The sequence below is a fragment of the Elgaria multicarinata genome, chromosome 11 (genome assembly GCF_023053635.1).
Source record: "Elgaria multicarinata webbii isolate HBS135686 ecotype San Diego chromosome 11, rElgMul1.1.pri, whole genome shotgun sequence".
In the NCBI taxonomy this organism is placed as follows: domain Eukaryota; kingdom Metazoa; phylum Chordata; class Lepidosauria; order Squamata; family Anguidae; genus Elgaria; species Elgaria multicarinata.
Window position 1 is genome coordinate 31,471,062 of NC_086181.1, and position 11,425 is coordinate 31,482,486.

The window sequence follows — 11,425 nt, forward strand, 5'->3', positions numbered from 1 at the left end:
CTTATATAGTGCCATCAATGTGCACAGTATAAGAAGACAGGTCTCTGCCCCAAGGAGCTTACAACTTTAAATTTGACACAGGAGAGGCAACAGTCCTTTTGGATTATAACTTGTAGGCATCCTGGAATAAAGACCTGTCTCTTGTACTTTGTAAAAGCTCTATGCCCACCACACATACTTAGGCTTCACGGGGCCAAGAGGCTGTGCCAAAAGCATCACAGAAAAGGCTCCCTGTGCCATCTTTCCGCTTTTTCACCATTCCCCTCCCCTCCTATCTTCCACACACCCCTCCTTCCTTCTTTCTATCCATTTACCCCAATATGTTTCCAACCAGCCCCCAATCCTTAACAGACAAGAGCTTGATTCCCCCACCAAACAGATTCACTCCTCGAATTCCCTTTCTTTCTTTCTCTCTCTCTCTCTCTCTCTCTCTCTCTCTCTCCTTTCCTCTCTCTCTCCCTTGTCTTTCTCCCCCTTTTCTGGTTTAATCTTCAGGATCTCCACACTTCTTGGCTGCAAGACGCAAAGTTATTATCAGCTCAGAGACAGAAAATGATTCCCTCAGTCATTCTCTCCCTGCTGATGCAGCTGAACATTGCAGTTATTTTGTACAGAGCCTGGCGACGAGGGATGGGATTCCCGCACAAATAGCTGCGGCCCTCTCCCCAGAGTCAGCTGCATCTTGGCTCCCTAGAAGCCTCCAGGTGTAAATGAGATGCAGCTCAGCTACATGCTACTCCACAGTGCTACTGAAATCACACACACTTGGGCATAGTAGCACTTTAGTCCCATCAGGAACACAAAGACACAAAGATGTACTGTATCAGATGTCTCTGAAGAAGTGCTTACAGGCACCTCGACAAGACAGGTGGCAGATCACAAATATGCAACACACACAGCCCCCCCCCACTAGAAAATAGCTACAAATACATTTAAAAATGAATGAGAATATATATATATATATATATATATATATATATATATATATATATTCAACTATATCATCCCGGAGTGCAGGACACGGAAAAATGGGCTCAAGTTACAGGAAGCCAGATTCCAGCTGGACATCAGGAAAAACTTCCTGACTGTTAGAGCAGTACGATAATGGAACCAGTTACCTAGGAAAGTTGTGGTCTCTCACACACTAGAGACATTCAAGAGGCAGCTGGACAACCATCTGTCAGGGATGCTTTAAGGCAGATTCCTGTATTGAGCAGGGGGTTGGACTCGATGGCCTTGTAGCCCCCTTCCAACTCTACTATTCTATGCAATACACACAAATAGAATTTCTAAATAATACAAACCACATAAAAGCATCTTCCATCAGAAGCATACAATACAAGTATACCAAAGGACTTTGAGGCAGGACACACATCCTTGCCCCGTTATTGCTGTAGCCACCACAGATACTATGACAATAATGCCACACATCCAACAACTTGGTGGCAGTTAGAAAATAAGCACAAATGCATCACAGCCATGAAGCAGAAAGACACAGAATGAAGACTGGACAACAACCATGTCACCCAATCATGCAGCAAATGCATAGAGAAAAATAGAAGTGTGTGTGTGTGCGCACACACACGCACACACACACACGATCCAGTCATAACATGGCCTTCATGTTAAAAGGAAGATAATCAATCCAGGCCAGAAAATCTGTGGGTTAAGATTAAGGAATGGGATTTCACCTGACATGTCACTTTGAGACAAGATCAGCACCAGTATTTTTCATTTTGGTATGACGAAGTCTGGCTACAACCAAAGATTGCTCCATGCCAGACACATATGAGGGCCAACAGATCTTTAGGATGGTGAGCGGGTGAACAGTCTCCCCTTTGGCTCAATGATGCCCCTGTCATGTTCCTTCTCAGCCTGTTCTATCGCCAAGTAAAGGCTTTGACCTCCTGCAACAGAACATCTAGAAGGAGCATCTGGCACAGCAGCAGCAACATAAGCAGATGCGCCACCCCAGCAACCCGGCTCGACTTGTGTTGCTGGCTCACCCATCACAAGTTGTGCCTTTTCCTCGGAACAGCAACGTTTGCGCATGATCCTATGGGCTTATTTGTCGTGTGGTAGCTCATTCAGCTGAGCCCTAAGCCTGCTTCTGTTTGCAATTTCATGTCTTTTTAAGCCTGCTAATGCCCTCAAGTCCATAGTCTGCACACCCTCCCTCCCTCCCTCCACTCTGCCATGCGCTACCCTGAAGTGAGGGTGTCTCCTTTTATTTCCCCCTCTTGTTTTTGGAGTGTTCAGCGACTAGTGTTGATTTTCATGCTGGCTGCAGCCCTGACAGGTGGCAAGTCCCGCGGGAGGCCTGCTGCAAACCCACGAGGTGCCAATGCCTCCCTGGTATGCAGCGGGCGAGACCCGCAAGCCATGCCACTGCTTAATTTAGCTTTCATATCAAATTGGGAAATCAGCGGAAAAGCTACAACATAAACAGTCCCGCAGTCCCAAGGGGAACCCATTAAATTAACCCAGTATGCTACAGGCTGGCTTTCCGTAAAACACCCCAGGCTGAGATAACTGGGGAATTGAAAGAGGTGGCGGCAGGGAAATGATTCAGGCTTGGGATTAAGGCACTGCATGAGCATGGGGTGGGACTTGAGCATGGTTAGGGCCGGCCCATATTGGAGACTGATGGGACTTTTGTCCTGGACACACCAGCTCTGCAGAGGCTCCAAAGAGCCAGCTGCCACTGATGCGGCAGACATAGGACTGCGCGTTTAGTCGGTCATTCTCAACCGCCTTGTGGTTGTGAAATTAGAGTGCCACCTAGTGGCAAAGGCCTGCAGCGCTGCCTTCAATTCCCATTCTTGTCCTTGCCCCATATTTACAACTCTCAGCGTGAAGGAATTTGCCATTTCAAGGGGGGTGAGGGATGCGGAGTGGGGTAGAACCCAAGAGAGCTTCCCGTTGGCATAGATCAGATGATTAAAAACACACATTCATAATTCAACACTGAGCTCGTTTGATACGATACCCATCCAGTCCCTTGAAACATGTCCCTGCCACTCCAAGCAGCCGGTTGGCCAGGGGTCCATCCCAGGTGACTGGATGAATCCAGCCTTTCTCCTTAATTGAGAAGTTTCCCTGCCAACCCAGGTGGGCAAGAAGCCTGCATATGAAAAGCAAGGCTGAAGTCATCGTCTGGCATACCCCAGGAATGGGCCAAGGGATGTATTTGCCCTCTGGCAGAGGAAGGGGTGGGGGCTAGATTGAACAAGTTGAACAAAGGAAATAGTCACAGGGAGTAGCCAAGGGACAGATCCTCTGGAGAGCCATAACTGAGCAGCAGAGCAGCACATGCTTTGCCAAACCTTCACCAGAGGCCTTAGAGAGCTGTTGCCAGCCAGAGTAGGCAATACTAGCTGGATGGCCGAAGAATCTGACTTGGTATGTAAGGCGGTTCCCAATGTTCCCCCGGAGTAGACTATGGATTTTTGAGAAAGCAGCAGAAGCTGCAATCTCTCACATATGAAACTGCCGTCTACTGAGCCAGGCCTCTTGCCCATCTCATCCTGACTGCCAGCAGACTGCCGGGGTCTTAAGGAGAGGCCCGTTCCCGACTCTGCTACCTGAGATATAAGAGATGGAAGCCAGGAGCTTTTGCATGCAAAGCATGGGCTTCACCGGGCCAGCAGTCCTGAGGGGCATCCACAGGGTTTCCCACCGTTGGGTCCCCAGCTGTTGTTGGACTACAACTCCCATAATCCCTGACCATTGATGACGAGGGGGGGTGGGAACCGCTGTTACCCTGTTCAGATTTATTTATTTATTTATTTATTTATTACATTTTTATACCGCCCAATAGCCGAAGCTCTCTGGGCAGTTCACAAAAATTAAAACCATGAAAAGCATAATAAAACAACCAACAGTCTAAAAACACAAATACAAAATACAATATAAAAAGCACAACCAGGATAAAACCACACAGCAGAAGTTGATATAGGTTAAAATACGGAATTAAAACAGCAAGTTTAAATTTAAGTTAAATTAGGTGTTAAAATACTGAGAAAATAAAAAGGTCTTCAGCTGGCGACAATAGGAGTACAGTGTAGGCACTAGGCAAACCTCTCTGGGGAGCTCATTCCACAGCCGGGGTGCCACAGTGGAGAAAGCCCTCCTCCTAGTAGCCACCTGCCTCACTTCCTTTGGCAGGGGCTCACGGAGAAGGGCCCCTGTGGATGACCTTAAGGTCCAAGCAGGTACATATGGGAGGAGGCATTCCCTCAAATAACCTGGTCCCAAGCCGTTTAGGGCTTTGAATGTTAGTACCAGCACTTTGAATTGGGCCCGGACAGGGGGCTGATCTACACAAAGCAGGATATAGCACTTTTAAAACGGTATGAAAATGGTATTTGTAATGTGTCCTGGGCCCAAACCGTAGTCATAACCATTATAAACCGTTATAAGCAGTAGTGTAGATCCTGTCCTGGGCTGGCAGCCAATGAAGTTGTAAAAGGATTGGCGTGATGTGGTCTCGCTGATGATACGATAAGCCACAGTAGTTAAACATTCTGAGCTAAACATCCTGTTGTGTGAACTGTGACTTTGTGTGTTGTATGAGCCATTCCTAACCATGGTGGCTACATAACCACAGTTTAAACACGTTAAAACCATTTGCTGCAAAAGGGTTAGTGGCCTAACCATGGCTTAGTGTGTTGTCTGAACAGGCCCTACCACTAACCTAGTATGCTATAGGCTGGTTTCCATAAACACGCCAGGCGTGCTACCTACAACTGGGAGGGCTTGCGAGTGTTGGAAGAAATAAGCCTGCATTTTTTGTTGTAAAAGAAGGAATTCAGCTCTCCACCCTGAAACACACACACTGCTCAATCACTGGTGTGGGCTAGAAATTGCATTTGTTTTGCTCTGCAACTTTGTTTTGTATTCCTCTTACTACACCTGACTATTTGTTCTTATCCTAAACAAAACTCTTTCTTCGTTTACCCTAATTGGACACAACGTGTTGTTGTGTGCTCATGAAGGTAAGCTGTCAGCTTTAGGGTACCGACTCTATGGAGACACCAGTTCTTTATCTAATGTTCACCTACTTCAAAGGACTCAGAGTCTGCTGCTCCTCTGCGAACGGAGGCACAAACCCAGAGAGAAGTTTGTTTACACCTCGCAATAGCTTGGGGTCACAAACCTGATGCCCAGGTATGAGCAAGTGGGAGTCCGCTTGTGCTACTTTGGGGTTGCAGGAAGCCCCATCAAGGCCTGGCCTGCTGCACCAGAGTTTGCCACATTTCTGCAGGCTAGTGTCAGGGTCGCTTTACAAGGAAACTCTCACATACCCCCACACACCCAAATACATGCAGACACACTGCTCTTCAGGAATTATTGTCTGCACAGAGCCTCGGAGGTGAGGTGCTATTTCAAGTCCCTGCTCTGCCATGAAGCTGACTAAATGACCTTGGGGAAGACACTATCTCTCAACCTAACGAATTGGCTTCACAGGGTTGTTGTTTTGAGACAACGATGCTGAAAATGCCGTCCAAAGCTGAAAAATGCGACAGATGTTGCAAACAAGTGAAAGCAGAGAGAGAGAGAGCGCTGGGCTGTGGGGGCAAGCTCAAAATGGAAGGCAAAATACTCTGCCAGAAGATTTGTGTGAGTCTTTCAGTAGCCAGGCGTCTACTTTCCGGTAAGTAGTAGGTGTCCTACTCCACAGCAATATTAATACCCTACCCACACATTGGATTCATCCGGCTTCAATACCAGCTGGTATAAACAGTTGCCTTTTGAGTCAAACCAGTAGACAGTCCAACCCTGTAATGTCCACTCAGACAGTTCTCCCATTCTTAGGTAGATAGTTACCCCTTTGGCAGAAGATGCTGAGCACTTTATACAGGCACTGTAACCCACTCAACTATGGCCCTCCTGGAAAGTTAGGGTTGCTGCCTTGATCTGATGAGGTTTCTGTAACTTCCATCACTGCACCCCAGGCAGGAATTTAACAAGTAAACAATTCTCCATCATTGCACCCCTGCTGGAGGAAGCCTTAGCTATTGAATTCCTGTTGACATGCAGCTGCTTAAGGCACCGGATTCTTGCCAGGACAAATAAATTAAATAATCAACAGTTTGCTGCCTTTTAATGGTGCCCTGAAATCTGTTACTGCCTCACCACGACTAACTGTAGGGCTGGCACTATGTGCTCTGCTGGACATACAGCAAAACCTTCTCCTCCTTCCAAAAAGGTATTTTGCCATAGATATTTTGCCATACTTATGTTTGTTTAAAGTAGCATTGCCCCTATGTTGCCTCCGCTGTAGCGCCCCCTGCTGAAGACCTCCAATTCTTCCTTTCCTCTCCCTGCGCGCCCTTCAGTGCTCGCTTAGCCCCAATCATCGTTACCACCAGCACCCAGCTTCAGCTGCCCGCCACCAGGACCCGTCTGTGAGCTGCCTGCCTTGTCACATTAAGGGATGCAACCCTCCCGCTCGACTGCACACGGCAAGTTTCTGGCTGAGCCGTGGCAGCCGGCAGGCTTCGGGACATGCTTGTTAGCAATTTATGATCCTGCTGAGGATAGATGGCAGCCTGCAGGGCTAGGATTCATAAGAAACAGGGATGGCTGTGATCTCCAGAACAAAAGTGGGAGGGAAGGGGTGCTCTAGGGAAGGCCAAGGAAATCGAGGGTTCTCTGGTGTAAATATCTGGCCAAGATGGAAGCTTGGCACAAAACAAGGGGATGCTGGGTTTGGGAGCTGCTCTCGCAGGCTGCAAGTTTCAAAATCTCTTCTATACCTGTCTGCCCTTGGATAGAAAGGGAACAGGAATTACCGGGAAAGGAAATTTCAGGGAGGGTCACTCCCTTACTGAACTCACTAAGAGAAGGCTTGAGTGGACACACCTAGAACTAAACAAAGATGTAGGGTTAGATCTGTACTTAGTCATGCTTATTTATTTTATTTATTATTGCATTTATATCCTCCCTTTTTTCCTCTTGCAAGCCCAAGGCAGCTTGGATGGTCAGTGTGGTGTAGTGGCTAAAGTGTTGGACTGGGAATCGGGAGATCCAGGTTCTAATCCCCACTCGGCCATGGAAACCCACTGGGTGACTTTGCGCCAGTCACAAGCTCTCAGCCCAACCTTCCTCACAGGGTTGTTGTTGTGAGGATAAAATGGAGAGGAGGAGGATTATGTACACCGCCTTGGGTTCCTTGGAGGGAAAAAAAAGGGGGGATATAAATGCAATAATGGTCCTGCTTTCCGTTTTATCCGCACATCAACTTTGTGAGGTAGGTTAGGCTGTGAATCAGTAACTGGCTCAAAATCATCCAGTGAGCTACATGGCTGAGTGGGGACTAGAACCCGAGTCTCTCAAGCCCCAGTCCAACACTCTCACCACGTCGCCACACTGTTTTAATTCTGTTAATGAAACACCTATGGTGAGTTAGAATCAACTCCAAGACACTAAATTAAATGGTATTTGTAAAACTGGAAGAAAATGGATGACTTTTGCTTTTCTTAATGTAACTAACTATAGCTATGGAAAAGGCTGTTTTTGAGGGCTAGTGACTTTTGCGAATTTATTAGCAAAGCTGGTTTGTTTGTTTGTTTAGACTGGGAAGCATCACTTATGAACATTAGGCTTTCCCAAGAATCATTTCAATTGAGTTTGCAATCAATTGTACATTTAGGGTTGCCATTAAGACAGACTTCAATAATGCATTAACAGGGTGGAGGAGAGAAGAGCTCAGAGAACTGGGGGTACTGAAAGCATGCCGCTATTCTTATCTGTGAGATGTTAGAAGATGCAATAATATGGCCATATCCATCCGGATATAATAGATTGGGGTGGAAGGAGCTATGCTATTATGGTAGTGGAGGAAGAAGTAGCCTTGCTGGTGTTTGCCCCTTGCTTTAGAAACAAAACAAAACTAGCTGAATATACAATCAGTTGCAGGATATGGGAAGTATATGGTCGTCACCCTTTCTTGTCCTGCAAAGGCTTCTCATGCCTTTAACAGAATGACACACAGAAATTCAACAGCAGCCCTTTCCCCCTTGACTGCATCATCAAGGAAAGCTGCCCCTGCTGAATTTCTGCACGTAGCTGTTAAAAGCACATAGACCTTGCATCTATACAAAAAGTAGCTGAGGCCCTATTTCTGCACCACTCAAGATTGAGAAGATGTTACTATTTGAAATCTAGCCAGTTTCACCCCTCTGTTTTTACACCTTGGGTGAATAAACTGCCTTTGCACTTGGGTCTTCCATTCCCAAATTTGCTCCAAATCACTTGACTCTGCCCCCGGGCTCGGATTCCACATCCAAGAATTTCTGATTTCAAGAGTTTTCAATGCTCTTTTTAAGAAGCTTGTCATCCTCTTTTCCCTAATAGCGGACTATATTTTCTCTCCTGCATCTTGTTTTGTTCTAGGGAAGTTTCTTGTTCTAAAAGGGTATTATATACATATATACATCTGATAAGCTCTTCCCATTCTTCTTAAATTCCATTAGTTTGGTCATCAGCTAGGAATACAGAATTAGCACAATTAACCGATAGCTTTAAACTACACTAATCATAAATGTCCATAATGGATTGTAGCTTGCTAGTGAACTGCTAACTCACCTGGGAAGCGCACTGCCAACTCCTTCTCTAGTAGGCAAGTCACCTCGATCTGTATGCCCTGGTGCTACATAAATAAATAATTATAACAATAATAATAATAACTGGCCTTTGAACAGGAAGAGGGGAAAAAGGCATCGATGAGGCCCTAATGGTAAGATACACAATTATATCTCTCATCTCCGGAACTTTCTCCTGATGTTCACGATCGTATCTCGGCATGTCTTTCAGATATCTCAGCCTGGCTGCTTCATCGTCGTTTGAAACTTAATATGGCAAAAACTGAACTGCTTGTTTTTCCTCCTAAACCTTCTCCTCACCTCTCATTCTCTCTTACTGTCAACGATGTCACGCTTACTCCGGTCAAGGAAGCTCGTAGTCTTGGCTTTATATTTGATTCCTCGCTCTCCTTTATTCCTCATATTGAGGCAGTAGCTAAATCCTGTCGTTTCTTCCTGTATAATATTGCCAGGATTCGACCATTTTTGTCTGTCTCTTCTGCCAAGACTCTTGTTCACGCACTGGTTATCTCTCGGTTGGACTACTGCAACCTTCTTCTCTCTGGCCTTCCTTCGTCTCACATCAGTCCGCTGGTCTCTGTCCACCACTCTGCCGCCAAGATCATCTTCTTGGCCCGCCGCTCTGACCATGTCACTCCACTTCTGAAATCTCTTCATTGGCTTCCAATTCACTCCAGAATCCAATATAAACTTCTCCTGTTGACCTTCAAAGCTTTTCACGGTCTAGCTCCTGCCTATCTCTCCTCTCTCATCTCACACTATTGCCCCGCTCGTGCTCTCCGCTCCTCTGATGCCATGCTTCTCGCCTGCCCAAGGGCCTCTACTTCCCTTACTTGGCTTCGTCCTTTTTCTTCTGCTGCCCCTTACGCCTGGAACGCTCTTCCAGAACACCTGAGAACTACAAACTCAATCACAGCTTTTAAAACTCAGCTAAAAACTTTTCTTTTCCCTATAGCTTTTAAATATTGAGTTTGTTCTGACCCTATACTGTCAGCTTCACCCTACCCGGTGCCTGTTTACACTTCCCTGTGCCTGTTTGCATTCTCTTTCCCTCCTTATTGTTTACTACAACTTTATTAGATTGTAAGCCTATGCGGCAGGGTCTTGCTATTTACTGTGTAATCTGTACAGCACCATGTACATTGATGGTGCTATATAAATAAATAATAATAATAATAAGAAGAAGAGCCCTGCTGGATCAGACCAAAGGGACATCTAGTCCAGCACTCTGTTCACACAGTGGCCAACCAGACATCGGCCAGGGACCAACAAGCAGGACATGGTGCAACAGCACCTTCCCACCCATGTTCCCCAGCAACTGGTACACACAGGCTTACTGCCTCGAATACTGGAGATAGCACACAACTATCAGGGCTAGGTATATCACTCATATACATGTCTACTCAGAGCTAAAACAGTTAAACTCAATGGGGCTTACTCCCAGGTAAATGAGTATAACATTGCAGTTAGGCAGTTGTGGGAAAGGTGACCTCAGTAGCTCATGACTATTTATATTAGATTTTTAGGTGGTGGAAGCAGGGAATGATAAAATTGGCCTAGGCAGTCCATCTTTCAACAGTTTCCCACAACCTTTAACATGGAAGCACTGCCCTCAATTCTAAATGTCTGAGAGCTAGCTGTTGTTACTCAGGGGTACCCTACATGTGCTCAAATATCTTTACTAGCATGTCCCAGTGCTGCGGCTTAGTATTAAACCAAGCTACATCTCTTTATGTGGTTTTGCTGCTTTTATCTGTGTCTTTGTATGCAACAAAAACCTTTAAACCAGTTCCACTGATACCTGGACTTTGCTATTTTAAACAAAACGAGTACCAAATAAATGGCCCATAGTGATTAATGTATTCAGTTTCTTGCAATACTTCATCTGTTGTCAACATTGCACTCTATCTTAGATAATCTTCTGTGAATCTCTGTGTGATTAACCAGATAATTCATTTAAAGAGGAGTGGGAATCTCCATAAAATGAAGATGATGCTAAACTATAATGAATTACGGATGCTATTAATGTAAATATTTAGGGGAGAACATTTAGGGCGGCTGGGTCTATGAAAAAGAGAGGCACCTCAAGAGGTGGGGGAGGTAACGCGGAGCGTTTCAACAGCGCTTTTAAACTAAATGGATGGTTAAATCAATACGGCTGCGGGGAATGCTCGGTTGCCATGGTGATATAACCAATTGCCCTTTTCTGAAATGGCGCCTTAGGCTATTGCCCTATGAAGTTTGGGGCGGCAGTGTCTGTGGGTTGGGTGCGGTAGGGAATCGCCTGCCCCTTTCCAAAATGTCGCTTGCTATATGCGCCCACACTTAAAATGGCCTTTTCGAGAAATCAATAAATTATTCCATAAGACCAACCTCTTAGAGAACGTTTGAAAGATGGCCAGCGATTGCCCGTTTCTAAGATGGCGACAGCGCGGGAGTACAAATCTTTCAAAATGGCGGCACACTCTTTGCCCATACTCAAGCCTTTTAAAAATATTTGTAAATTAAGCCACCACCATGCCACTTCCTCAAAGATGTGCCCTCCAATCCCCAACTTACAAATTATAGCTTCTCTGCGACTTTGTTTATTTAACACAGGGATGGGGAACGTGTGACCTCCAGATGTTGTTGGACTGCAATTCCCAGCATCCCTCAACATTAGTCATGCTGGCCTTACGTTTCCCCACCCGGTTTCAAAGGACGGTTTCCCTTAACAAACATGGCGGCTTTTCCTATCGTTGAAAAAGAGTGACTGAATGTAGCTTCTAAGCGTTTTTACATTAAAAAAGGAGCTCTAATTTGATTTCAAGATGTCA